We start from the raw sequence: 7,210 nt of genomic DNA, 5'->3' as shown, positions 1-7,210 counted from the left end.
CTGGAGGGACCCAGTCCCCAGTTGAGGTAAGCAGGTGTAGACAGCCATCAGGTGGGGTGAGCAGGGACACAGCCCCCCAGGTGAAATGGGCCAGTGTAGACAGCCCTCTGAGGAGGTGGGCAGGGACATGCCCCCCAGGTGACATAGCCCCCAGATGAGGCAGACAGGTGAGGTATAGATGGACCCCAGGTGAGGTGAACAGGGACACAGCTCCCCCAGGTGAGGGGGACAGATGTAGACAACCTCCAGGAAAGTTGGACCCGTATAGACAACCGCCAGGTGAGGTGCGCAGACACTTGGCTTCCCAGGTGAATTACACAGGCCCAAGGCCAGAGGGGCGGCCACACAGCCTCCAGGTGAGCCAGGCAGGTGCGGACAGCATGTGTCTCAAGGATTCATCTGGTGGCGCAGTCACCCAGCCAAGGGAGCCCCTGAGAAAGGGCTTCACGAAGACGAAGCACCTAGAGGGGACCAGAAAGATGAAAAGGAGCCACCAGTTTGTGGTTCCACGAAGAATGGAGGGCCTCACCCTCAACATAAGAAAACATTGATGGGGCCGGTGGCTCACACCTGCTATCCCAGCACTCTGGGAGGCAGAGGCAGGAGGACCGCTTGAAGCCAGGAGTTCAAGACCAGTCTGGGCAACATAGCAAGACCCTGTCTCTTAAAAAACTACAGAGAACAGTAAGATATAGTAAAATAAAAAGGAAGTGATCAGTTTTGAGTACTTACATCACCTTACATTTCTCTTTTATAGCTAGATATTCCAACTCGTCCCTATAGGTACCAGGGTATATACAAACATGTTTTCAAACACATTTATTAGTTCATATTACATGAGAATTTCTTGCCAAACTCCTGTTTTCAATACACGTTGAGCATCCACAATGCAAAAAATCCTAAATCCAAAAGCGATCCAAAATCTGGAACATTTTGAGCCACAACAGGCCTCTCAAAGGGAACCCTCACTGGAGCATTTTGGATTTTTGGATTTGAGATATTCCACCGGTGAGTACAATGCAAATATTCCAAAATCTCAAAAAAATCCCAAATCTGAAACACTTGTGATCCCAAGCATTTCAGATAAAGTTTACTCAGCTGTATAATGTACTTAATTGCAAGGTTTGTGTAATTTAATTTTTAGTAATGGCTTTGTAAACCCCCCAGCTAGCATGATTCCTGGAAAAGTATCAACCGATTCTTCCAAGTGGTGGGTCTTCTCCCGCGTGTCGAGTGCTTTGAGCCAGGGCCCGGGGGGCCGGCAGGAAACCAGGCGCACACGCCAGCAGAGACAGACAGGAAGCAGGCGTGCACGGGGTAGTAAGATCGTGTTCCGTGTTTGGGCACCGTGCAGAGAGTTAAACTGGATGACAGGCTGTGCTAATATTCCTGCTTTCTCCTAACCACGCTCTTGGTGAAGGAGGAATCTCTGGCTTTAAATAGTGCAAGATGGGGCCAACCACATGAAATGCCTGATGCTGGACAGATGCGATTGACATACCAGGTCTGTCTGGAAAGCATCCAGCCAAGTAATATGAAAAATTAGAGACATTGATTGAAGACGATATAAGATGCAAGAAACATTGTGCAAAGGAAAATGACACCTCAGTCCCCTTCAAAGTGGGCACCTGGGGACCTCACACAGTTCTCCCAGCGTCTCTTCACCTGACCCGCACGCGTTCAACATCCTCAGGTGGTCTGCTCGTGGCGGGCCTTCCAGGTCGTGGATCACTTTCAACAGATTCTCGACCCTCACTGAAGTGTTCGTGCCACACTTTGATCTGTGGCGCACTCATCGCAGCGTCCCCGAAAGCCTCTGAGTCATCCGAATGGTTTCTGCAGAGGAAGGTTCAAGCTTAATGCAAAATTCCATGCAGATTCGTTGCTCCACTCGCTGTCATTTTGAATGTGACAGCCACCCGGTGCACATGCTCACTCCACGGCGTCTAGCGCCCCACTGACTGGTACCGTGACGTCGCCATTGCTCAGACAGGCGCATCCCAGTCCACTCTCCTTGGCTGCCGGGTTACATCGACGTCACGCGAACTGTTCTCGTTCTATTAACAGTGGCTGGTTACTTTCCGGACAGATCTTGTGTCAGTCAACCTGCAGGGGAGGACACCACAGGCTGAGCAGGGGCACGGGGGAGTTGCACCAGGGAGCAGAGTGAACAAGCGGGGGCTTGGGAGGCCGGCTTTGTAGTAACAAGAGGGAGAGACGGCCCCTGGTGCCCATGGGAGGATGTGATTGGCCTGTTTGAGTAGCGTCTCAGCCGGCAGGGAAGTGCAACCTGGCAGCTGAGGGCCCTGTGTGGGGCAGCGGGTCTGGCTGCTGCAGGAGCGACCTGGGTGGGGAGCAGCTTCTCCTGCTGGGTGGGGGTCACATCTGGCCAGAGCAGGGAGACTCATGGTGAGGACTTAGTGGCTCTTTGAGGCTCAACAGTGTTGTCAAGGCCGCCCTTGAAACTGTAGGCCTTATGACTCAGTCAGTGATGGCCCCTCTGAGCTAACGCCGAAGGTGGAGGGGAGGGTGGCCAGGGCTGGAGCATCTCAAGCAGAGGGGACAGCTGCCACCTTAGCCTGAGATGGTGGTGGCAGGAGGGGGTCCATGGAGCTGCAGAGGCCAGTGTGGCCAGAGCCGGATGACGAGGGGACAAGTGGAGAGGCAGAAGGCTGGCTTGTGGGCTGAGGAGTGGAATTGGCTTGTGTAGGAGCAAGGTTGGTTGCAGGCACTAGGCAGGGCAAACGCTGAGTATAAGGGGCTCGGTGCTCCCTGGGTGTCAGTGCTTGGCCCGAAGCCTGCGGGGAGGGCCCAGAGGCACCCGGAGGACCCCCATGCCTGGGAGCGGGGAGGGGCCAGGGAACCATCTCTCTAGTCTCCTGGAAGCATCCGAGTTGGCTGGTGAATGAGGTTAGCAGAGTGAAGTGAGAATTTAAGCAAAAGCAGGCAGTGGGGTGGAGACAGGGTGTCCAAGGAGCTAGGCTGAGGTCAGGGCCACCAAAGCCAGAGTTTGGACTTGGTCTCAATAAACAGAGAGCCCTGAGGATTCGAGGAACACCAGAGTTTTAGGAGAGTAGCCGGTAGCTGGGGGGAGGGGTGGAGGGTAGGGAAGGGAGGTTCCTGCTAGAGGGACCTAGAACAGCAGGACCATGGCTGAGGTGGAGACAGGTGGAGGGCAGAAAGAAAGGGGCGTGCCACCCAACCCCTGCATGCTGGAGGGTAAGGGGGATCCTGAGGCCCAGAGGGGGAGGGGAGGGACCTGGCTGAGGGGATCTGGATGAGTGGATGATTAGGGTGGGGAGAGGGGACAAGTGAGGACAGACAGTCTGGAGCCTGGAGCAGCTGTGGGTCTGGAAGGTCTGACTGAACGCCCCAGACTCAGTTTCCCCAAAGGGTCCTCCACTCCTCGGTCTGCTCACACTCCTCTGGATGCCAGGTCCAGGCCAGGGCCCGGGGAGATATGGGCCTTGCAGTGTCGGTGCGAAGTCGGTGCAGAGACTCAGAGGACCCTGGGATGAGGGGCCCCAGGAGAGGGCCCGGGGAGGGGCATTGCGGGTGGCCTCGCAGGTCAGGTCTGATGGGGGGAGGGAGGGAGAGGCCAGAGAGGGAAGGCTTAGAGGTAATGCGGGGGGGGGGGTGAGGTGGGGACAGGTGCAGGGCAGGTGGGAGGCAGGGATACCGGGGTGGGGAGTGGGCGGGGAGTACAGGGCAGGGATGAGAGTGGTCCGTGATGGGGGCGCGCAGGGCAGGTGCAGCGAGGGGACCGGGCGGTGGCGGGAGGTGGGCGGAGCCGTTGTCCGGAGGGGCGTGTCCAGCAGTTAGCCAGGGGGCGGGTGCAGGGACGGGGCTGGATCTGGGCTGCCCCAGCCTGGCCCAGTCTGGAGCAGGGCGCATGGCACTGGGCGCAAGGCAGGGGGGCTGGGGACACAGGGCCCCTGGCAGTGGCGGCTCGGGGACACCTGCGCTCCGAACTCGGCCCTGGCTGAGTCCGGCCCGGTCCCCTTCCCGGGCGCTGTGCCCCCACGGAGCCGAAAAGTGAAGGGGGCCCTGCTCAGGCCGCTGCTCAGGCTCCTGCTCCTGCTGCTGTCTCCGCTGTCCCCACCCAGCTCTTGCGCACTGCGCAGCCTCAGGCCCAGTGAGTGTCCCCGCGTGGAGGAGGAGGCTGGCAGTCTTCTGGCCTGGGAGTCACGGGGACTGGCTCAGAGAGTTGCTGCGACCTGCCCAAGGCCACACAGCCTCCGCCCTGGGCTGGACATGGAGTCTTGTTCCGGAATCGTACTGGGGAGGGGGCACCCTGAGGCTTCCGAAGTGGGCCCCTGGAGGTACAGGGGCTCCCCAAAGCTACAGTCTGCGAGGCCAGCCGCACCCCTCCCACCTCGCCCCCTTCTTATGACCCGGGCTGTCAACTTGGGTCACCATTTCCAGTTGTCCCAGGCATGGAGGTAAGAGGGCGTGTCTTAGCAGAGACCTGGGAGGAGTGTCCTGCTGAGCCTTGCCCTTGGGTGGGCTCGGGGAGGGGAGGAAGTGTTTGTTTTGCTTACACAGTTTTCTGGAGGTTCACTTACAGCGCTTCTGGTGGGTGGACACAGGGAGGCGGCCAATCCACTAGCTGCTGGGGACAGTTTCCCATTAGGTGGTGCAATTTCAGCGGTACTCCCATTCCTTGTCATCTATTCAGGTGGTAAACTCTTCTGTCCCTATCATCTACTGTGCAGTCGCTTTGGCCACAATGACAATTTGAATATCAGATTCAGGGCACAAATAATTAAGGTCTTCTAACGTTAATAAATAAATGGGGCCACATAAAAACCTTTTGGGAGTGTGTGTCCATTCTTCAATATTGTGTGTTGCTCACTTATGAAAAGGCAAGGGAACACAAAATTTGAGGTTTAGGGATAACTTCTAGTCTCAGTGTTCTTTTGTGGGTTTTTTTTTTTTTGCCTCCTCTAAGCCTGCGTGAATATCAAGGAGGGTAAAAAATTCAGTGTTCTCAGTTCAGTGCCCAACCAACCTCTGTTTCCAGAGTAAAAATCGAGCATCCTATTACACCTTTATTTCCCTTTGGTATGCTAAGGCCCAACTCGGCAGAGAGGTCACTGTTTATTCTCTTTGCTAAGATCACATGTGCCATAGTCTGTCTGCTTTGTCTCCTTTAGGGGTAATCATCCAATCTTACCCGGGCCCCTCACATCCTCGTGACAGTAGGCCTCCTTGGTTTACTGAAATAGAAAAGACCGGCTCATCAGCAATGTTTGATCGGTTGCTTCAGAAACAAATGTTGTTCTGCTTTCTTTACTATGTTTTTTTTTTTTTTCCTTCTTTCTTCCGTCAGACCCAATCCGATATAGGTGGGAGAGAAGGTAACCGGAGCCTCTTGAAAAACCGAAGTGAACCAAAGCGAGCTCACAGATTCAGATAGAAATCAGGAGGAAGAAAAATTGAGAGATAACATGGATTTTCTGTCTAGTGGGTGCTCTCTACTTAAGATTCCCTTTAAATCTTACGAGAAGCGTTAGGTAGAATGAAGATAATTGTGACAAACACTGTTCTCATTGGACAGATAAGGAGGCAGGCTCAGAGTGACAAGTAACCTGGGCCCAAATAAATCGCTAATAAGCATCATAGTCTGTTCCTTGATTACTCTGTTGTATGAAGCTCAAAAAGTTTAGGCTCTGTGTGTGTGTGTCCATGTGCGTACGCAATCGTAGGGGTTCTAATAAAACCGATATAAGGTAGGATTTCCCATGCCTTCAATGATTTCATGTCCTACAGGAACATAATGTTCCGGGATCAGGTTTTTATTCTGCCTTCTGTGCCGCATGTTCAACATGCCTGTGACTTTACAAGCGAGACTTGCTCAGGAGGAGCCTATTCTCATCTTCTGGAAGATTCTACTAATCTTTAAAAGACAAGGACATAGGAAGATGATCCTATGACAATGACTGTGACCATGATTAAAGGCTTAATGGGCCGGACATGGTGGCTCACGCCTGTAATCCTAGCATTCTGGGAGGCTGAGGCAGGAGGATTGCTTGGCTTCAGGGGTTCGAAACGAGCCTAAGCAAGAGCGAGACCCCGTCTCTACTAAAAATAGAAAGAAATTATCTGGACAACTAAAAATATATATATAAAAAATTAGCCAGGCATGGTGGCACATGCCTGTAGTCCCAGCTACTCTGGAGGCTGAGGCAGGAGGATCGCTTGAGCCCAGGAGTTTGAGGTTGCTGTGAGCTAGGCTGACATCATGGCACTATAGCCCAGGCAACAGAGTGAGACTCTGTCTCAAAAAATAAACAAAAATAAAAAAGAATATTAATATCATCTCACAAATACCCTCACAAGCAACATCTAGGTGGGTGTTTGACCAAAAATATCTGGGTATCATGGCCCAGCGAAGCTGACGCATGGAATTACCCACCACCGAAGGCTGAAGCTAAAACAGAACCAGCCATCTGGGGAGCTCTAAGTGGAAAGGGAGCACTTTGGTGAGACTTCAAATACAGGAGACGCAAGTCACGGAACCCCGCCTGCAGCTCTCTCTGCGGTCCGGCTGAGCCCTGGCACCGCCTCGCCACCTACATGAGAGAAACCTTGGCACAAATCCAGCTGCCTCTCCCTCCAGCTGGCGTGTACAGCTGGGGCCGGGAGCTCTCACAGGTCAGCCCGCAACTTTGTGATTTGAGGAACCGCGTCTGGCTCAGACTTACCTTGTCTACCGATCAGCAAACCACTCCAGAATCCGTGGGCACAATCACACCATGTTTTCTTAGCTTCTAGTGAGGCAGTCCCTGGTTTCCTTTGAATGAATTAGTAAATGACAAAGTGAAATTTGATGAGTAGAACGAGCTGGAGAGAAAACAGAAAAAAAAAACTTGAACTCTTCTAGGATAGGATTCCAGCTCAGCTGCCACCAGCATGGGAACTGCCACCAGTTAAATGGTGATACCTGATCCTAGTCCAGTTATGAATAACTGAGACAAGCAGAGTTATTAACTGACTATTTCATTTCCTGCTTGTCAGTTGGCTAGAAACTGGGAGTCTTCTGTCCACTTCTTAGAAACTGTCCAATTGAGGAGACATCCTTGTTCAGAAAAGGCTCACGTTACCTTTTGTTAGGTTAGCTGTGCATAATAGAAAGCCAAAAGTAATAGTGACTTTAACACACAGTGATATATTCTGCCATGCAAAATTCTGGACAAGGGAGCCCAAA

Source organism: Eulemur rufifrons, chromosome 18 (genome assembly GCF_041146395.1).
Source record: "Eulemur rufifrons isolate Redbay chromosome 18, OSU_ERuf_1, whole genome shotgun sequence".
Taxonomy (NCBI): Eukaryota; Metazoa; Chordata; class Mammalia; order Primates; family Lemuridae; genus Eulemur; species Eulemur rufifrons.
Note: the sequence above shows the minus strand (reverse complement) of the source record.